This window comes from Thunnus maccoyii, chromosome 21, assembly GCF_910596095.1.
Source record: "Thunnus maccoyii chromosome 21, fThuMac1.1, whole genome shotgun sequence".
Classification (NCBI taxonomy): domain Eukaryota; kingdom Metazoa; phylum Chordata; class Actinopteri; order Scombriformes; family Scombridae; genus Thunnus; species Thunnus maccoyii.
The window spans coordinates 6200862-6224107 of NC_056553.1; the positions used below are offsets into that span (position 1 = coordinate 6200862).

General features: G+C 38.8%; 1 long non-coding RNA gene across 2 annotated transcripts in view; it reads right to left on the reverse strand.

Moving 5' to 3' along the window:
* Positions 1-718: 718 nt before the first annotated feature.
* LOC121887759 overlaps positions 719-23246 on the reverse strand; it is a 43620-nt gene continuing 21092 nt past the window's right edge. The window contains exons 3-4 of one of the 2 annotated variants that reach the window (XR_006093036.1): positions 5644-6174; positions 719-1566 (exon numbers count right to left, since the gene is read on the reverse strand). This is a non-coding gene — a long non-coding RNA (uncharacterized LOC121887759). Of the gene's footprint in view, positions 1567-5526; positions 6175-23246 lie in introns of those variants that run through there. The other variant, XR_006093035.1, reaches the window with a different exon arrangement.

The window sequence follows — 23246 nt, forward strand, 5'->3', positions numbered from 1 at the left end:
ATGACATTAACATAACACATTAATGCATTTTTCATTAATGTCTCTCCACACACACAACGTGGTATAATTCATGTACAGAAAACAAGACTATACCAACCTTTTTTAGCCTCCAATTAGACCTTAATCATCAAGGGAAGCCATACAGAATGTTCCATAGCCAAAAATATGACACCCAAACATTACAAATGTGATTGATGAACATGCCATTCCATAACAAAACATTATTTACCGTATGTGCTGCTGTAACAGCCTCAACTTTTCTGGTTTCAGGCTTTCCACGAGATTTTGGAACCTGGCTGCAGGCATTTGATCCCATTCAGCCACAAGAGCTTTAGTGACACCGGCCGCTGTTGTTGGAAAAGGCCTGGCTCGCAATCAGCAGCGCAATTCATACCAAGGGTGTTTGGATGTAGCTGAGGTCAGGGCTCTGTGCAGGCAAGTCAAATTCTTCCACACCAAACTGGGAAAAACCATTTTTATGGGCTTGGATTTGTGTTTTGCACATCATCATGTTGAAACATCCAACCAGCAGAGAAACTGAACTCACAGACCTCTTAGTAATAAAACTGCCAGCCAGACATGTTTATATAGTCCAATATTTAAAGTCTCCTCTGTTCTGTTTTGTGTCTCTTTGGTGCAACGGTCTTGTACAACTTGAATAAAAGTAACTCTCAGAGTCTTAAGTGTGTCAAGCAAACAGCCTTTTTTTCTGCCTTTTCATTCTGCCTTTTATTTCCTCACCAAACACTTACTCTTGCAATGTATAATGATCACAGGGTCACAGCAGTACTTATTATACATCCACTCGTTATACATCCAGGTATTTAGTTGTAGCATTGACGGTCAGTTTCTGTGGATAAGAGAGAACGAGCTAAATGTTCCTGAATGTAAAAGATAACGTACCGGCTGTATGGATAACATAATGATAATATTCTGCTCGGTGCACAGAATGATATTTTCATCTGACAAAGCTTCTCTCTCTGTTGCATTAGTCTTGCAGGGCTCTCTGAAGCATGCACAAAACAGACAATAAATAAATAATAAAACAGAAAATCAATGAGCCGCATCGAGACAGACACAAGCTATTTTCGCCCAGATTGTTATTCTCTGTTGGTATTTACAAAACTTCCAAAGACCACGGTGGGTCTAGACTATGAGCCCAATTATGGTTAGCCTGTTAAACCCTTTGCCATTGATTTCTTTTCAGGCTCCATGTGCCAGTCCTGATGTGGGTGTGCTGAGCTGGAATCAGTTCCCCCGAAAGACTCTGAAATGGAAAGCCTTGTTTCAGCCTCTCTGCACCAAATTAGATTGCGTCCTTGTGTCAAGGGGAGTTGTTTGTTTTGGTCGAGTTTCTCTTTGTCGAAAGGTCAAACGAGCAGGCCTAAGAGTGTCCCGAGCAGCCTTTTGTCACACATTATTTATGGGTATTCCACAGCATATGGGTACAGCAAAAGGCCTGGGTTATACAGTTGATGTAAGGATATATGGCTGTTCCCTCTTTGCCAAATGACATTTCGAGATGGGTCAAAACAGGAGCAAGTCTACTAGACTTCAAGACTGTAACTGTAAGAAAAAGAAACGTATGAGAAAGTACACAAAGCAGAAGAAGTGGTGCAGAAATGCTGTGAAGTTTGTGAGATTTTACAACAGAAACAAAAATCCGATATTGGCGAAGGACAGTTTGGCACAACAGATGCTGACTGGATGGTTTTTTTTGTGTTTTTTTTTTCTTTCCTCTGCAGCTGAGAGGGTGGTGGAATAAATCAGTGTCAGACTCAGAGCTAATGTGAAACACGTGATGGTCAGTGACAGTATGAGTGATGACTGCATTATTGAGCTATAAACTGCAGTCCCAATTTGACAATAGTAATGGTATGCTTCCTGGACAGATTTTTGTCAGGCGTGAAAGGAAGCTATATGTCAAATTGTACTATATCTACAGGATGTGGTGCTAAAAAAAGAAAAAGAAAAAGTCACCAATTCTTTTTTTTATTCCACAGTTTGAGATCTTCAACCAGTGAATGTAAGCTGGTAAGAAGATATAGACAGTTTCAGTGTCAAAGGAGATGAAAAAATGGTTATGACACCTAATTTAAATAAACCATTATCATGATAATCCGCCAATGACAATTTGCAACTAATCATCTTAATATCCTGTTTGTGTAGTTTTTATTACAAGGTCTTGTAATAAAAGTGCCATTAATTCAATAACATAATTTTAAATTTTATCATGCTGATGACTAATAATTGCAGTTTTCAAGAGTGTAAAAAACTGAACTGAACTCATTAGCAAAAACAAATCACCCACACAAACTTACTATACCTAAAACTAATGCAGATTTACTGAGGAGCTTTTATTTGAATAGAAACGTGATTATAGTAACAGAAATTCACTATAAGTGAACTCAAACTTTAATAGTTTACCACCCTACTGTATGGCATTATCAGTTGCACTTGTTCCAACCCTGTTTCCCATTATTGACCAAGTATGTTAACGCATACAATGAATTTGACTCTGGTTTAGTGGTTCTCAGTGTATTCACATACACCACAACATATCAATCTTCAAAAAGAACAATCTTCAGAAACATCATTATGCAACTATACAAAATATATAACTGATTTGTAACAGTTCTATCATGTAAAAGACCAAATCCAGCACTCAATCACCAGTCTGATTTTAAAATATTATCACTTTACCGCTGTGATCTCTACTGAAGAATGTGTGTTAATATTCTTGCAGTTATTAAACTGAAGTGGAGCCACCTGCAACACCTGCCATGATTTTTAATCTCATGGAAACCACTACACATCATCATGTGGGCAAGCATGAGTATCAGAAAACAGAAAATGTGTGTAGGCATCACTGCTATTTTTTGTTTTTTTACAATGAAAAATTTAAACTGTGAACCAGTTTACTTTAAATGTTTTCATGAGATGTTTTTTTTCCTGACTGAGCCCTCATTCTGATTATTAGTGGAATAAAAAGGTTCCATGCAGCTGCTGATTTACAGCATCTACAATATACATATGTCAAAGGTCTGAAATGATGAGGAAAATTAGTGGTACATGGGGTAACATAAAACCATAATTTTCTCCATCTGACTGTTATATTGAATTAAAAGGGCGGATGGTGGGCTTTCATCCTGGAGAAGCAGGTCGAGAGCAGCCTACAAGACGACTCCCCTGGCTTCTTAGACTTTGAACTGAAGCCACAGCGAACGTCCTGCGGTATCTTTATCACGGCCAGGGGGCTCGATAACGGAGGCAGGGATCACAAGGGTGTAGAGAGATTGAGAAATAAACCATATTGGGTTGCATGTTAGGAGGGCGATAAATGACATAAATCCTGCGTCCCAGTCAACATGCGATAACAGGTTATAGTGGGAAATAAAAAAAAACCAGGGTGCGAGAGGCCCCGAGAATAAAGATAATTATTTTTGATAAGTTGGAAATGGGAAAAGGGTAAGTTGATAAGCCCAGACAGGGTGACTGAACACTGTTGACACTGATATTCCCCTGCATGCAAAGACCTTCTTGCCTGCCTGTCGAGGAAAGGTTGAACTGCCGTGGGGATACAGCTCTTTATATCCAACTGTAAGTATGAAGTATTCATATTATTTGTAAATAATCATGACTTCTCTTAAACGTTCAACTTCTTACTAATATTTTATGAGTTTCATGATTATCAGCATAGCCGTGTTCCACTTAAAGCATTACAGTAGGCAAGCAACCAGCTCTAAGGAGGGTCAAATCCTTGACATTCTGTAAAAATACTGTTGCTGTGAACCTGGAATCATTGATATAAGAAATAGCCGAAACAGAAATAGAAATACTCGAGCTGGAGGTAAAAAAAATAAATAAATAAAATTTACTTCAGATAAGTACTACAGCAGAGCAAGCTGAGCATGGAGACATCAGAGAGGCAGATATGATTTGGGGTGAATGTGAAGTGTTTCCCAAAGAGGTTTGAACTTGTGATGGCAGATGGGGAGCAGCACGAATTTTTTGACAAAGTTCATCTCTCCATGTTTAAATGGATATATATATCCACATTTTGAGAAGTACACTTATTTGCTTTCATGCAGAGAGTTAGATGAGAAAACTGATACAACTCTTATGCCTGTGCCTAGTGTCAAGAGGCGATTAGCTTAGCTAGCCGTGACCAAAGAAATACCGTTGCACATGTAAGTCCCAATAAAAATCTAATTTTTACATTTCTGTTATTCTGTTCTGTGTATAGATTAAACTGACATGCTAATTATTAAGCTTTAGAGGTTCTTGTAGATGTCATTTTTTTAACTTTTGAGGGAGCCAGGCTAGCTGTTTCCACGTTTCCAGTCTTAGCGCTAGCTGAGCTAGTGACCTCCTAGCTCCAGCTCCATGGTTAAAGGGAAACTTTGGTATTTTTCAACCTGGACCCTATTTTCCCATCATTTTGTGTCTAAGTGACTAATGGGGACAACAATTTTTGATACTAGTCCAGTATTGAGAGAGAGCGCTTCAGCTGGCAGTCGCAAAACGGGCTGCAATGTAATCCAAGCGGGTAATTGCAGCCCATCAATGTACATCCACTAAAAGTGCTCGTTTTTGTCACTGACAGGCTCAGATTGTTATTATAAGTGTCTGACAACATTATGGAAAGGACCATACGGAGAAATAAAACATTTTTCTTCACCTTTCACTCAATCTGGTCTGTTTGTTATTGTGTCTAGCCAAGAGGAAGTCCCATTCTGAAATCTCGCGAGAGTTGAGTTGTTGTTGAGATCAGCTAAATATTCAGCCGTGACACAGCTGGAGAGAGGAGAGGGGAGCGCCAGCAGGAGTTTGTTATGTTGGAGTACAGATAGTGTAGCTTAGTGTTTCAAAGTCTGGCTGAATATTTAGTTGATTTCTATAACAAATCAACTCTCCCAAAACTTCAGAGCAAGACTTCTCCTTGAGCGAGACTTGGTTAAACACAATAACAAACAGATCGGATCAAGCGAAAGGTAAAGAAAAATGTAGTATAGTATGTATAGTCACTTAGGCACAAGAAGATGGGAAAATAGGGTCCAGGTTGAAAAATACCAAAGTTTCCCTTTAACGCACAAACACAAAGGGTGGTTTCAACCTTCTCATCTAACTCTCATCAAAAATACAAATAAGCATATTTTCCACAATGTCAATTCAGTTAGTAAGGTGTAACTTCACTCAACAACACGAGGTACTGGCAATTAACACCAAATGTCAGCAGGTGTGTGGGTGTGAAGGCAGTGCTGATCATGTAAATCACAGAGAAAGAAGTCAATCATTTCATTTTTTTGGCCACTAAAGTCTTAAACTCATGACTTTTTTCCCCCATAGATTACACTGAATACTCTTTTCATGTAGTTTGCATATCATAATTCCCACCTATTAAGAGTGAATTAGAAGTCTAAATCTTAATTATTAATAAATAATAAGCAGACATCCAACATCTTTGATGAATACAAACAACTAATCATCAACACTGACTGTAAAGTGAGACAGCGAGGCCAGGAACTTTATTTGTCAGATGTGTCACTAAGCTGCTACAACACTGAAAAACATGTGCAACCTGAAATTTGATAGAAGCTTAATGTTTGTGACTACACATACTTTATATAAATGATAGCTCACCTTTTGTCTTTGCAGATATAGTAATTTAAAGCAATTTATTCCTGCCTCCCCCTTTTCCTCTTCCCTCGTGCCTGTCAAACATTCCCTGCGTCGTGGGATGAAGTGAAAATTATTGAAAACCAAGCTTTCAAACAAACTTTTTTCATCCAGACAAGCACCACATGGTCCAAGCAGAGTTTCCTGCCACAGCAGTTCTGGACTCCCACTTCTCTCCAGGGAACTAGCAGAAAATTCAGAAAATACTCTTTAAAGAGACCGCTTGACAGTATAAGAAACACTTCAGAAAAACAATGCTTCCCACATGGGAAATCTACAGAAGCTGTAAGTAATGACTTTAACATTACACCCTGAGAAATAAATACAGCCTCCCTTTAGTTAAATATACAGTATAACGAGGTCATGCTCAAGTCATCAGCAGATGGAAGGCTGAAGAAAAGGGTCAAACGTTCGTGACATTTGGTCAAAATCAATTTGTTGCACATTCTCTCCTTAGGTTGGCTGACTCGTCGTGCTCTTTTCAGCAAAGGGTAGCTGTAAGAGATACAAAAAAAGAGAAAATCTTCGTTTAATTATCTCAAATGAAACTTCTTCTCATATTGAAAAAGTAAGCTCTGAACATTTACTAAACGATTAAATCACTAAATGTCATTGAGTGTCTGTAGTACTAGAGTGAGAGCTGCTTTGATTTCCCCCACTTCCTTATGTCAACCCGCCGTACCACCTTCAGACCTGGCATGATGCGTTAAAGTCAGCCGGTGGGCTTCATCAATCATGACGCCGTTGTAATCAAACGGCAGAATTATGAAAAATGGTGCCTGTCATAACAACGCGCCTCGGTGTGCGGGATGCTGAGTGTCAGAGTGAGAGACCACTTCCACTTTATCAGAGACATTCCTCTTCGAAGATTTTAGGTCTCAATGCAAGATTAAATTACTGGTTAAAATGCAAATTTTTAGTGCAGTGCATCCCCCAGTACATCCCCATCATGGATGAACTCTATAGGAGTGACAGAGAATTAGATCTAGAGAGGATGGTGTGTAGTAAACAGCTTTACCTCAAGTCTGGCCTTGTTGAGACCACAACTATAAATCATTGATGCTCTCCTTTTTTTTTCCTGTTTTCTTCCACAGCGTCCGTAATCTGCCTCTTTTGTCAGTTTGCTGAGCTAAGCTTATTTGTCTGTTAAAGCCCAGCCCTCCCAATGAAATTAGCTTGGCATAATCTCATAAATGTAATGATTTTTCAAACCTTCTGTACAGACATGGGCAATTAAGCTTAAAAACATTCCCTTGATTAATTAGTTTAATGTGATGTTTGCTTGTCACATGAGGCCACATCCCCCAGATTTATTATGGACTCCAGTGAGTGCTTAGCAGTGTGCGAAAATCATTTTGCAGTTATTTCCGATCCATACAACTATTTCAAACTGTGATCACATCCACAGTTCTCTTTGATCCAAACCACTTTAGAAAAGTTAACTTTTACTCTGTGTTTGGTTCGATTAGGTTCACACCATCCAACCACAAGCACTCTGAGGCTTGTAAACAAAACACGGACTCACAAGAAGAAACTTTTATATTGGATATAGATTTGATTGGTTTTTTTGACTGAAGGGGGAATGAAAATGAACCAACCTTAGTTTCCCCTTAAATCGCTGGTCTGTAAACTTTTTTCTACACTGAATGACAACATCAGATACACACTGACCAAGCACTTTATTAGAAATATCTGTGCGATCAAATGCAACCCACAGCTCTGTCCTAAATTCTACTGGTGTGACCTTGCCTTTTATATCTCTTTTCCACCATCTGGGTATTTACCTGAAAACAAGCCTTGGTTGAAATATTGCAGATAAAATGATCTTAAATCTTAAAGGGAGCTCTGATTTCAGTGTGCAGGTACCTCTTTGCTTAATTTAATTTAATTTAAATTATATTAAATCTACATATACTGTACAGATGCGTGGGTTGATCATCTCATTATTCACACCTGGGAGTTGCCCAGAACAATCGCAGCTTTCTTCTAGTGAAGCAGTCGGAGATCTATTGTGTACATTCTCATAAAAGACATAGCACAAAAGACAGTATGTTCTGTTCTAGGGAAATGTTTTTTTTGTCTACAGTACAATACTGAGCTCTCCACTTTTCTCTATTCTAATGTCCCCAGCAACTACTTAAGAAATGTCAGGAGGCATTTAGAGTTGGATGATGATTTACCCGGATATCACAGCCAAAAATGAATGTTTTGCTGTGGGAGGTCTACTGTTTTTCCTTATGACAAAAAAAAACAACCCTTTTATATAATTGCTGAAATGTTTCCAGATGTGTCTGCATTTTTGAAAACATAGTTAAATGTTTAAATGTCCAGACATCTCTCCAGTGCCTTCTGAATATCTCAAGATTCACTAAAAAAGGTTGTCTGAAAGGTCTGTTTTGGTTCACCAGAGTTGTCTGGACTCACATTGATCTGGATTGCTATCAGATACCAGCCCTCCACTTTTTTTTTTTTTGCAAAGGGAAGAAATAGAGTAGGGAAAAAAAGATTTTAAAAAGAAAAAAAAATTACCATTTTTATTTAGGTCTGAATCCAAGTGTTAGTCAGCAGGGCTTCAAAGGCTTCTATATGCCCTTTTTTCAGAGCTATTTCTCACAGTAAAACATGCTTTGCTGAAGTCAGTGGCTCAACTTCAAAGTGAGCATAGGGGGAAAATATAACTATAATAATGGAAATACACTTATAAGCTGTATTAGTTTACGAGTTGTACAGCAGAGAGTATATTTAGGACTGATTAAATTCCCCACACTCTTTTGATATAAACACCCTAGGACTTATTTTGTGTTCTGTGGCACTTTGAGCAAAACCTTGCTCCAAAAATCTGAGGGGAGTCTGAACTCCAGCTGAGACCAACATATGGATACGAGTCCATGTGAATTCCAAAACCAGGTCCGGGCGAGTCCAAGGGCAGTTTCTATCAGGACTGAGACAAGAAAAGAAAATAAGTCCTATTCAAGGAGTCTAAAATGTAATGTAGAGTTGGAACAAGATGTGTACACTGTTAGAAGAACACTCAACTGAAGGGCACAATGACCAGACAATAAAACAGAAACACTGACGACACCAAATAAAGACTTTTTATGGTCATCATGATGGATTTTCTAACTCAAGTAATTTTCAAGTCTGTAGAAATGGGAGATCATATTGCAAGAGAATAAAGGATAGGAAATGGAAGTTGAATAAGAGGCCCTGATATCATCAGCCATGCTCACTGTGTGCAAACAAGACCAACCCAAGAGATTCACATGGACATAAATTAATGCCAGTATCAAGTATAATCCATCTAATCTTGGCTGTATTTTATGACACATGCATGAACATCCAATAAATCTATGTGAAGGACATGACTGATCATAGAAAGTATGCTTTATATTTGTAGAAAAGAAGATAAAAGACGAGTTGAAGACATGCTTTTGAGATTGGACTCCAGCCATGATCAGCACTGCCTTCACACCCACACACATGCTGACATTTGGTGTTAATTGCCAGTACCTTGTGTTGTTGAGTGAAGTTACACCTCACTAACTGAATTTGACATCTTCTTTTGGTGAAATCCAGGTGCTTGTTTGACCTGCTAGGAGAAAACATGAGTTAAATTACCTGCATTTTTGTATTTTTAGGAAGTCAAAAGTGGAGACAGCATCCAGTAGAAGTAAAGACAGGTCAGTCGAGGGTCTCAAAACACAACTGAAGCAGCATCCACCACTGCTGTCAAGAAAACCATTGTAGTCAATGGCAAAAATGCAAAAGTACCTTAAAGTCCAATGCCACCAACAGCCGCTAGATGTTAACTCCAATTGACTCCCATTCAAACTTTTCAACCCACTCAATTTCTCTCTAGAAATATTAAGACAATCTTTTTTTACCCCACTGGGTCCAAATTTGGAAACTCTAGTAAGTAAATTGATGGTCATTTTGGAAATGATTGCTCCGTTAATACGATTTGAAGACATATAGTAGCTTTGACATCTGCCGTGTGGGTGTTGATTGATGGCTGTGATTGACAGTTTGCTCTCCAACTCTGGAACACATCCTACTGTTGCAATATTTTGATAATGTTAATATTTCTTGATTATGATACCTGCCCTGTTTGCACATTTTAGCTTAACTAGCTAACATTAGCTGGCCTGGCTCCAAACAGAAAAGATGGCACCAACTCTGGGAACTCTGGGCTTCAGACTGGCTCCAATGCAAACCAGTGGGTGGCGCCACACCTTAATATGCCCGTCTTTATATTAAGTCTAAGGCTAACATCTCAAAGGCAAAATTCTACTTCTTTTTTTTTGGTGATTTTGACAATTACTGTTCCATTAATTGAATGCTTACTGACAAGTACATTTTGGGGCATGTTTGCTGGGACTGAAAGGTGTCTCTGACTATCAGACACTTCAGCTCTAGTCAGGCTTAATAATCTGGTTCCTACAGTCAGAGATTCAGACCTGAGACTTGAACTTGAGTCAAACTTATGTATCAAAAATAAGGACTTGGGACTTGATTTGAACTAGACTGCTGTGAGACTTGAATTAAGACTTGAAAGCAAAAAGTCTCAAGTGTTGACCAGTTAAAAGACTAGAGTTGCTCTTGCATAGTAGCACATCTTGAATACTCAGTTCTCAGGCATATGCATCAAATGGACTTAGTTTCAGTGGTGTCAAAACTATCTGTACTCATTTTTCAAATTAAAGTGATGTAAATTTAAGATGAAGGCTTGTGACTAGACTTCCCACAAAGGACTTAAAAGCATCTCTGCCTGTAGCGGACAATGGTGATAGAGACAGCATGAACCCAAAGGCCTCAAAGGATACCATCAGAAAAAGCATGAGGTCAAACACTTTGTCCGTGTTTTTTGTTGTTTTTTTTTACAGTCAAAACTCATTCCATCCCCTGATGGCAATATCCTCGGACCCATTGATGCTACTTATTTATCACTAATACATTGTCATCTTGTGTTGAATCTGTTGTCCCCTACATTTACATACTGTCACACTGAATCTCTGTCAGCCTGCCCTATCTGCTCGCAGTGTCTATTAACTGATTAACATCAATTGGGCACTTTCAGTGGATGGGAGGCAGCTGGGCTTTGACTTGATCAAAGGGGGAAAGGTGTTTTGCATCATCAGCCATGATGGGGAGAAGCTGTAGGTGCAAACACCCTGCACCAGACTCGTCCTGGTCTAAGAGACTGGGAGAGAGGCCAGAGGAAATGGCAGCATCGCAGGGCACCAGCTGGTCACACATAGAGAAGTAAAGGGTGTGATTCACCTGGACACTTAGCACAGGCATTTCATCAGCCAAGGCTGGCACACTGTGGCATCCCTCTCATTAGGAAGGTGTAGCTCTACCATCCTGGTGAGAGTGGACTGGGCGTCTGGAGAAAAGTTTTCATGTATTTAAAAGTCACATACACAATTTGTTACTTTAAAACGATTCATGTTAAATTTGCTGTTTGTATTTGAGATATGTTCAGATATATTTTGGGTAATTTTACATGTGCTTTTTTATTGTAAGGCACTTTTGTAGAGTCATAAAACAAATCAGACATCTATACAATGTGGTCTTTACTGCAAAATGATGAATATTTTCACCCAGAATCATGGCTGTGTGAAACTATGTAATCATTATATATGTATGTATCATGTATGTACTTTATGACTATATCAGGCAGGGTTAAAATCATATCTTAATTCTGCATGTCTGACAAGTGACAGTGTGTCAGAGTAGAGATGATTCCCAACGAGCCCAAAGAGTGTTTAACCTCGCTAGATTACGCATTTGCTCTCATTTCTACAAATATAGTTATTACAAGAAATCAGCAGTAGAGGTTGAGTTTGTCTAACGTAGAAGTTGTTGTAAGCACATCTACTTTCAATTAACCTGTTTTTATTAGTCACTGTGTGAATTCACTCCCTTCAACCATACATGTGTTTCCATGATTTCATCTGCATGTGATCAGTGCTGCAGTAGTAGCAGGTCCATTCAATCATTAATATTCCACGTCATATCTTGGTCCAGGTTACTGTAATGTCTGACCTTCATATGTAATTGTGTGTGTGTGTGTGTGTGTGTGTGTGTGTGTGTGTTTGATGTAGCCTAAAGCCTTGACAGCTCACTCGATAGAGAAAGAAATTTGGTTGCAAAAGGTTGTGTCTGAACACTACCTGAATGTACTGTATACTTCTGAGTATAAAGTGCCTACTCAGAGATAAGTATGCATAGAAATCCATCCAAAGTGAGGTTAAAACTTATTCAAACATTTAAAGGAGTCTAGGTTTATCCAAAGTAAACACACAGAAAAGCCGGATTTGAGTGTGACAAATCAAAAAGTCAATGACAAAGTTTTATAATATTCTACTATAAACCTGAACAGCAGCGCTGATAAAGGGTACGTTTCCTTCAATTAGTCACTGTTTCACTTCATTTAGAATCAGTGGGTTAAAGCTGAGTGAATATTAAACTCTTAGATGTCAGTGATGATAAAATGATTTGTCCGTTAAAAGTATTCCTTCAAATATTCTCACGTACCATAAATATACTGGTGTCTTCACATTGGGACAGTTCCATAACAGAAAGGACACATGTTCATGTGGGTCCATGAGCACCTTTTTTAGTTATTAAACAAGATTCAGAACAAAGCAGGAATCTAATCTGCAGCTCTCAGGCTGTGCAAACCTCCACACGGACAGCCAAAAAGCACCTGGGATGAGTCTGAAAATTCATTCTCCCTTCTTTTTCTTTTTTTTCCCCCAGTGCAAGTGTGATTCCTTTTGTGTGCCCGCATACATTAGGCTTCAACATCCATCTCCACTGGCACTACTTGTGTGGCACAGGAGAACACCAGCTGTGCCCCCCCATCTGCTGTCGAGATGGGCCCAAGCATTTAGACCCCCCGAAAAACTCAGAGAAAAACAACAGCAGGCTAAGAGGCAGGCATTACAGCTTGTGTGTGTCTGCCTGTCTGTTTGAAGGTTGTGTGCAGGTCTTTGATATGTATACGTGTGTGTAGACTGTATGTCTATTTCTTTCTCTCACTTTATTATGAGTTTGGACACAGTTGCCAGGGGCATCTTATAGTACGCGGTTCAAACTCCATCTGTAGCCGTCGGTAGCATGTAGCTGCAACACACTTTGATCGCAGACGTTTTAATGAAGAGCATACAGGCAGCCTTGGGGGCACTGTATGGTGTACATGTTTGTTTTGTTTGCCACAACACTAAAATGTTATTTACACCAAGTGGTGATATCATTTCACAACAAATTAACCCAAAATTCATAATGTTATTACCCCCAGGTTCACATTCAACCAAAATGATAATAACTTTTGACAAATGAGAGGCCCGTGATGGCGAGGAAAGTAAAATCTATGGCACCAATTCTGAGGAATAACAATCATGTTTGAGCTGTCAGTGCTCAGCCTTTCAGCTCACAACTGAAGACGACAACAACAACAACAAAAAAGCTCTAGGTTTCACCACTGGCCATGAGAGATGTGCAAGGTGTTACTAAACCATGAATAATTCAGGAAAATAATTTAAACTCGCTTCCCCTGTTTTTATCGACATATACTGTATTTACTTGGCACATAACAGTTCTCCCTTTGTTGTGCAAACGCAGCCATATTCTGTCTGATTGCATTTAAATCAACAGGGCATGTAAAATTTAAATTTCTTCAAAGAGACTCTGGAAAATATTTCAAAGGCTTTGAACTTTGACAGCTGACACGGAAGAATAATAGAAGGAAATGCATAACATTTATGACTATGTATGAGATGCACAAGCTTGCAAGAACATGAATTACAATACTATGAGTTTGAGTTCATAAAAAAACAGCGAGGTTCAATTGAGTTGCTGTCATCATGACGCTGTTGTCATTAATATATAGATCCCCCCCACCCCCCATAATATACTGTATCAGTGTTGCTCTCACAATGAGGTAAGTTGACCCAAACTCGCATGAATGTGGAAATTGATTTTATGGGAACTTATAATAATGTTATGTAGAAATAGCAGACAACATTCCCATCATGCGGGCATATCTGATGTTTGTCGAACTACAATACATCCTTCGAGCCTCCGTGTTGATTGACAGTCTTATCTCTAGTGTATGTGTGCTCTGATTAAACAGATCATGCATTTTACATGTACCGCCTCACTATCTTTACGTGGCTGCAGCCAGTCGAGCTCCAGGGCATTTCCATGCAGCCCGAATATCAAAAGTCAAACATGCACGTGCATCTATTTGATACATTATGAAGGGCACACTAGATGGGATTTTTGAGAGCTTACTTGAAACTTGATTTCATGAAAAAAAGCTGTATCTCGGTGTGGACCGAGCGTGTTAGCATTCAGAGAGCTTTGTTCAGCTTGGCTTTAGATGATGGAACAGTGTAGATGAATATCAAACCTGACTAATCTCTTTCTCACTAAAAGCACCCACATCCCATTATCGGTCTCTGGGAGATTAGACTAAAACAAATACACCACCTAGATATGTGTTTGTGTGTAGGCAGTCCTCTACTGTACAATGGCATTTTTCTCTACTATATTAATTAATAAGCTTTGTTGTAAATTTCTACTTTTTACAGGAAATTATACATCGTCCAGTTATACATACATTTTATACCATCGTCAATTTAGCCCCAAGCATGACCTGTTTTTGTTTGCTTTTTTAGAAAGCAGCAGGTTACGTCTTCAAAGATTTGTTACTGATGTTCTGCTTTGTTTTACTAGACACTGTCTTTCTTTTGACACAGAAGAAGTGTCAATATGTGTGACAATGGAGGCTTGAAAATTCCGTCAGTGACAAACTAAATACAGCATGTTTGCTGTGGTTATGATTGACTCATGTAGCTACTGTAGTTGCTAACAGCAGCTGTCAGTTCTAAGATGAATAAAAATAGATGTCTTCACTGATTTTCCCCTTCCCTCACCAGCGTTGGGCAAGTTACTTGAAAATTGTAATCAATTACTGATAACACAGTACTTACTGTAAAAGTAATTACATTACTTTACTCATAACTCAGCAGCAAAAGTAATGTGTTACATTACTTGTTACTTTACTTTGGTTTCTCAGCTGTCAGCTCCGTCAAAGTTGCCTTTAAACAATTCAGAATCCTCCACCACACCCACACGCTGCATCTTTTTTTGTCTAACACATGTGAGAAATAGAAAATGAGACATTTGTGGTTTCACAAGCAGGCAGTACACAGTTTGGAGGGATTTACTGACCATCCAACAGCCAGCAGCTATAGTAACTGCATACAACACTCCAGAAGTCCCAACTGAGCTACACGATTCACACATCCTCCAATTCTGAATGAAACTATAGCGTCAGGTGACTGCTGGATGTAGGTTGATATCAACCCTCCATTAATCACGGTAAGACAGCGAGCACACCAACCCCCAAGTGTAAAAGTAATGGAGAGTTACTCGGATTAGTAACTGTAATGTAAATACTGACTTTCAAATTGTAATCCCTTACACTACTCGTTAGTGTAAGGGATTAGTGCAACACATTAGATAGCGCAACACTGTCCCTAACGCTCAAAAGTATAGAAAATATTCAGTTGTTGTTCGTTGTAATAATAGAGGCTAGAAATCTAAATTACTGGTACTCAACCAGGGACCCAAGTCCAATTTATATTCAGCCTAATTTGGCAGGGTCCTGTTGTATTGCCCCAGGTCTTGGGTTTGTGTGTCAGTACATCAAATACCCAAATGGATCACAGCAGAATAGCTGCAGGAAAAATGACATGTATTGCTGCTCTTTTTGACCGTGGCTGTTTAATTAGTCGTGCATCATGCTGTTTCCATTGCTGGTGTTCTCTCTGGATTTAAGTCCACATTGTGACCACATTGTGGATGTTTTTGTGGTCCGTTTTGGATCAAGTCCAAAGTTTTGGACCTCTAGTGCAGGCAATCCCTTAAGACCTTACCTAACCTTAAGACCCAAGCATAGCCAGTCTTTTCAGTGGTTTCTGTATTGAATGTATCTTGGAGTTTTCTGTCTATATTCTAAGACAACGTACTGGCAAGGGACATTTCACACTGTTGTCGTTTTAACAGATAAGACAAAAGATAACAAATATTATGTGAGCATTCAACAACTAAAGCTCCCATAAGGCTTTGACAGCATGCCAACAGCTCATGAGACAGCTTTCTGTTAAATGCAATTATCTGACGAGGTGTTAAAGCACTATTATCCACTGCATGCAGTCAGACGTGATGAGCAGCTTCTGCCATGTAAACGTTCTCACTCTCCGAGCCGGGTTGTTTTTAGGGTTCTGCTCCATGAACCTCACGGTCGATACATACTGGTACATGGAAACACTGTGTGACAGGCTCTCAGAGCAGGACAATGCTGATCTCTCTGCCAATATGAATGGTGCTTAAGTGGTTACAGTTTTAATGGACTCTAGAACACACGAGCACAGACTGGCCCGCCACATAATTAGCAGCAGTGGGTTTTTTTTAAATCAATACACATATTAACCCACTGGAAAAAGACTAATGGAAAGAAAAGTTTTTGCTAATACAAAAAGGAAAAAATGCAGTGATTCTGGCAATAAATGTTCAGTCTTCTCACATACAAGTGTTGATTTCTCAATTGCCCTCATTAAAACTTTTGCCTTCTTTTCCTTCCATATATTATACATTAACATTATCCATTTTGGAAAGATCTTCCTACCCGTAATAAATTATTGGGAAGGTCAAGAACACTTTTTATGCCATAAAAACACTACTGTCTTGTAAGAAGTCTAAAAGTACTTACTTAAATAGTAAACTATGTATTACTCTTTTTTTTTATGAGAATGTTATTGTGAGAATATTTTTTTTTCCTTTTGGCAGAGATTATATTTTCAACAGACTCTCGATCTAGTTACCTGGTATAATTGAAATTAGCACTATCAATTAATTAGCATGTAAAAATATGTTTACACAGCGCTTCCGCAGTGGCCCTTTAAGCTTCAAACATCAGCATATAATATACAACTCCTTACCATGACCAATTAAAGCCAGCAGTCATTGTGCTGTCTATGGAAACTCCAGCATGGTAAGCACATCTATGAGGTTAATTGCATTGACTCTTTGTTTTCCCACTTGTTGTCATTTTCTTCCCCGAACCACTGAAGCCATATGTGAGCCGTCGCCATGGCAATGGAGCTATAGGGGAAATACTTGATTTGGTTATAGCCCTTCATCAGCAGCACTGAAGGCTGCATAACAGCAACGTTTTCATCATTACCACTGAACGGACAGCTCATTAATTCTAACTGCTACAGCTCATGCAGTTAGGAAATCATCTATACAGAAGGTGTACAGGGAAATAACAGAGCTGTAAATAAACAAGGAAGGACTGTGTGACGTGTACAGCCGGGCTTATAAGAATTTGGTGAAATGTGCATGATGTCTTAAAATTTATATATTGTTCTCTGAGCAAGAAAAGACAAAAATGAAGGAATGAATTTGGTGTTGAAATTGTGCAATAAACACAGTTCCTAAGTTATGAAAACTTTGACTTTAGGTTGTATTTTCTGCTTAAGTTTCAGTTTATTTACTGCACCCTAACCTTCTATATCTACTTGATGAGTTGGCACTAACTTTTGTATAGACATTCATGTTTCCAAGATGATGTATCCTATAGTAACTTTGGTGACCCCCTCACTTTTCCTCTGGCACCACCATGAGGTTGACATTTATGGTTTTGAGTGAAAAGTCTCGACAACTATTGCTATGAAATTTGGTTCAGACATTCATGTTCACCTCAAGATGAACTGTAATAATAAGTCAAAATATTAATTTTTCCAACATTTGGTATTTGGTTTATGACCAAATACCTGCAAAACAAATGACATCTGCATCAGCCTCGGCTGTACTTATGTGTTAAGTGCTGATTAGCAAATGCTAGCATGCTAACAGGCTAAACTAAAATGGTGAGCCTGGTATATATTACCAGCTAAACATCAGCATGTTAACATTGCTATTGTGAGAATGTTAGCATGCTGACACTAACATTTCAGTTCAGAAAAAATACAGGACAAATGTTTGTGGAAGCGACTGCACATTCAACCCATAAAACTATGCAATCAAGGATTTTTATTAACATTGACATGAGCAACAATAAAATCTCCTTGACTACATACTTTTATGAGCTGAGTGTGTAGTCACAAGAAAACACTTTTTTTTCTAACTTAAATTCATCTTGCAGTTTTTAGCACTTCTTGCTGTGTGGTACACACTGTGTGCAAAACCTCTTTTTGTCTCTTTTTTTTACAAGTTATGTCTGTAAGTTGGAGGATAAGAGAAGTCACATCAGTGCCAAAACGTACATGATATTGGAACAAGCATCGTCTAGCAAGACTGTAAATTACAGTCAGAAAATGTGACCTATCCTCAGATGAAATTTTCAATTTCATAATGGGAGTTTGGCCCTTTTTTTGGTTTATGTGGATATACAAGTAAGACAAAAGTTGTACCTGTGAGTAGTGTCTGTAAATACTAGTTAATTATTGGACGTTATCATTTTATCAATCTACATCTGCTACAGTACCAGTCAAAAGTTTGGACACACCTTCCAAGCGTATCCAAACTTTTGACTGGTGCTATATGTAAATTGAAAAGACATTTAGGGTCTCAGACTCATTATCATTCATATAGTGATTTCAATAAAAATGCCCATCCCGACTGAGGTATATTGTACCCACCTGTCAATTGCACCTTTCAAAAACCTGGTGGACCATCATGCTGCAGTGGAATGGGAGGGCATATTAAAAAGGTCATATTATTTGAAATTCAAGGCATTTTGAATGAAATGAGAACCCATTTATTCTCACACTGCCTGGTTCCTGACAGTAAAAAAAAAAAAAAAAGAGAGAGAGAGAGAAAGAGAGATAGGGAAAACATTCATAATCATCTATAATTTTGGTGGGAAAAAGAATCAATTTTTGACAGAAATATTAAAGCATGAAATATATTCCTACGCATCACTATGAATAACAAAAAGAGGAGTGCAGTGTAAGTGGTTGGGTGCACACAGTTGAGTGGTGGTTTAATACTAAGTGGTTACCCAGCACTGTAGATGTGTCATCACAGAGAACAAACATCATTAAACTTATTATTCATTGCAGTAGCTTTGCTGAAGCCCCTGATGGCACATTAACAACAGTCTACTGAGAGACGCATCACTCTTCAGTGGCCCTAACGAGGGGAATGAAAAGCATTCCCATTGACTTGCCCTCCTCCCCCAAGCCCATTAATGATAATCATTATTTTCCCTTTGTTCATTATGATCCACACTCCTCCATTAACAAGGACTCTGATATCCTCTTCCAGTGTGTGGAAATGTAAGTTTTGTGTAGCCTTAAAGAGGCTCTTTCACCATGTTACCTCGAGACTCGCAGCAGGAGTCAGACATGATAAGTGACAAATGAACACTCACTTTGGATATTACCCCTATCTCTGTTGTCATTATCTCTTTTCATACCATCTCAAAACCACTTTCACTCTCGCCTCAGATCCCAGTCAATCACATGGCTCGAGAACGCAGGCAGGGATCACAGTTGCACGACTATAACACAGCAAGCTAGTTATTTTTTCCTCTCTCTGTGTGTGATTCTTTTTCTCTTCTGATGAAGGTAGACTACTTAGATAGACAGCAAGATCTGCACTGCTGGTGTCAAGTGTCACTTACATCAATTGAGTTATTTAAACTTTTTTTAAATATCAATCTTTTCTTGTCATCCTCAGATTCAAAACAACTTTCAACAGATGTCAAAATGTGGAGGATAAATTTTTGGCTTTTTTATAAAAATCTTTTTACCATCAATAAAGAAGAAATGATGAAAAGACTAAAACCTGTAGCAGATTTATGCGACTAAAAAAATACACATGAAAGAGCTACAGTGTTGAAGCAGGTGACATGTTCTTTCATTATGATGAAAACACTGTTGCATTTCCTCTGTCTTCTTCAGCTCTATAGGGCTCACCAAATCTGACCCCTTCTGAAGCAAAGTTGTCATCGGCATCTGACCCAGTTGTTGTAATCGTCCAACCTTAAGGGACAATAAAAGAGGAAACTGGATCTTAAAGCTGCAGTGTGTAGAATTTAGTGGCATCTAGCAGAACAGACTTGGTAGAAATGGAATATAATATTCATAAGTATGTTTTAATTAGTGTATAATCACCTTAAAATAAGAATTGTTGTGTTTTTGTTACCTTAGAATGAGCCCTTTAGAAGACCTGCTCCCTCTATATAGGGAGCAGGTCTTCCATGGAGCCCGCCATGTTTCTACAGTAGCCCAAAATAGACAAACGAAACAGTGGCTCTAGAGAGGGCCTTTCATGTTTTTTGTGAGTTTCGCAGCCACTGTAGGTTCTCCTACACACTCAGGAGGGGAGGGGGCTGAGGTGGAGGTAGTATTCAGTTTGTTGCAATCTGAAACTTCACCACCAGATGCCACTAAATCCTACACACTGCACCTTTAAGGGGTTCATTTGAGTCCGAAGTACCTCTAAGTAGAAAAACAAACTTAGTGTAAACCTAACAGGCACTTCTAAGAATGCTTAGGGATGCCAGAGATCTAAAATGCAGAGGCTGTTATTAGTTTATGGAGTTATTTCAGAGTAAACTACGCTTGCTGTGTTTATCATAATGAAGAAATGCATCATGAAATGCAACAGTTTAGTCCGATTATGTGTTTTGTAATCGTTTTTAGATGATAAGGGAGAGACTTGGAGGCATTAAGCTACATTAGACATCACTAGTTACAATTAATTTATTTTTAGCTTTGGTCTTTTGGTCCTCCTTTACCGGGGACAACACAGAGTCGTCACTTGACTTGGCCTGTTGTCTATAGTACAAGTTCTCTCGCCTGATGCCAAGTGTTTGCCGGTCAAAAACAGCACTAAGAGAAGCAATGCAATGGTAGCGGATACTGAGGATGCCAATCTCTTCTTGCCGCATCAGTGCCTTCTAGTTGACCATGAAACCCAATCTGGACGCTGATGAAGCGCCTGTCAATGCCAGAGGCCTGACAAAGACGTGTCTTTGCCTCTTTATAAATCACTCCCCCATCGCTGCTGTGGAGTGAACCTGGGGCTTTTACCTCTGGGTGAACCTTCTGGCAAAAAGCAATTTGTCAATGGCTCATCTGCATTCAAGCCATATCAAGTGTGATGTGGTAGAGACTGACAACTCCATCAGCGTATTCTCCAGCAGTCTGCAGAGTCCACGGTGGATATATGGGGTCGATGGGAAGGTAGGTGCTCTTGTTTTCATGCCACAGCAAGGCTACCGGGGAGGGGGGAAACAGCAGGCTGAGTTAACAACACACTGTTGTTTCACAGACTCTGTGATGCACAAGCGATGCTTGGATTATTCATCACTGCACTACTCTGTAATTGACCCATTGCGCCAACTGCTAATGCTCAATGTGACACGTTCCCACCCTCTTTCTCATTGGCAACATCAGTTTCCAGCCTCCATTATTATTTCCTCTCAGTGTGTACTTGAAACAAGTGTGTGTTCAAAGCAGCAGCACTGAGATCATGTTGCTTCTCTGGCAGCATTAACATGTGTGGACCTTTTTGGTGTTGGCAGTATGATGAGAGTATTTCATAATGAACTCACACTCAGTGTCCGATTATCCAATGCTTTAGATCACAGCCCAATAGTAAAAATGGACATGACATGCTTTTTGTGATTTTCTGTCATTTATATGTGTTTGTATATGTGTATTTATGTGTATATATGTTAGTTGTCTATGTTAAAAACTGTCAATATTCCAAAACTTGTTCCCTGAATGTCAAAAGCCAGGACTTCAGCCTGTTCTTACAACTTTGTTTGCAAAGTTACCTCTAGTTCCCCATCGACCTGGCATCAATTCCGCAGCCTTTGTTCCTAAGGTTGTTCCATGGGTTGTTCACGTTGTATATTTTCGGTTCAGATTTCATCTTGAACATGTACAGATGTATTTGATAAGTTGACATTTTGAGTAAAGGACAAAAAAAAAAGAAGTGAAGTGTTTATGTAGCCTCCAGAGACGTCTGCCGAGACGCAGCTTCTGGAAGCTGGCCAATCACAACAGAGTGGGCTCATCGGAAAGGGGTACCTTAAAGAGAATGGAGCTAAAACAGCCTGTTTCAGATAAAGAGGGGCTGCATAAAGGGTCAATATAAGATAAATAAATTAGTCAAGTTTATTGAATTGTAAATCATGCAAAGACATTTCATTCCATTCCATCCCCCAGAATAAAAATATAGACCAGGGAAATCTGCATGATATGTCCTCTTTAAAGTAATTACAGTAATTAACCTGAGACATGTAATCAAAGATAATGCAGTTTTACAAAAATTCAATCAAGATACTTTGTGGTTCATTTCCTTTAACATGTATTTCAACAAACATATAGTGTACTTTGTAATTATTGTCAAACCAGAGGGTTTGTGCACCACAAAGCTTTAGGCTATTACAGCCAATAAAAAGAACAAGAGTTTGGAGGTTAGTGATGAAGCCTGGTACCAGACCTTGGACATGTTGGCCACATTTGTTTGGAAATCAGATACAGTAGGTCTGGTGTTCTGCCTACTGATAGCTGTTTCTGCTGGTTGAAGACTACTGTAACAAGCTAAATTCTTATGAAAAATTATGACAGAAAACTTGTGATAAGCGTGGATGAGATTGACGTAGCTGTACAAGTTGTTGTACTTCCACATAAAGATATAACATATTTTTTTGATCAATAAATAAGCAGTGTTAGGATTAACAGGCTACTACAGATGGCCTTTGTTGACCAAATAGCCCCAGGAACTAAACACAGGAGCTAAATCGGGAACTAAACGTCATTCTTGTGCATTCCTGTACCACATTTAACAAACCATGAAGATTTATTTTTAGTCCAATGACAAATTCAAAAGTAGCAGCATTATTCAGTTATGACATTTTTCTGTACAACTTACAGCCATGTGACTGTTGCTTGAATGGATGTTGGTAAAGATATGAACAGATGGAATGGGAGACTGAAAACCACTAGAAAGGCAAAGGCTGTTTCTAAAATAGCAAAGTTTGCTGAGTATTTTCTGTTTATTTTTGCTCCTTAGTATGTAACTACATTAAGGAACCTAGGTAACTCTGTTTGAAAGGCAGCTGAAGTTAATGAATTCTATAAATCAACTCATCCAGTAAGCTACACGATTTTTCCATGTATAATATTAGATTCCCTGTAACTGTGTAGAGCCACAACAAATAAAGAAATCTCTCATAGATGCAACCTTGTTACCATTATTTCAAGACTTCTGGCTCCCCGTAGCCACCTCAGTGTGCCTGAAAATTGTTTTCCACGTTTGCAAAATAATTAACACCATAATTAGACGACTGCATTCTAAAGCACTGCCAATCATCTCCCTTGTTTCACTGCAATCAGCTTGTGTGATTTTGATAAATGAAGTGCAGCTCTCACAATAATAATGTGTAATGACTGCTATGGTCACTGTGATCAAGGAACCCTCTGAAAAGTAATGAAGGGGAATTTTTTTTTTATATACATCCATTGACA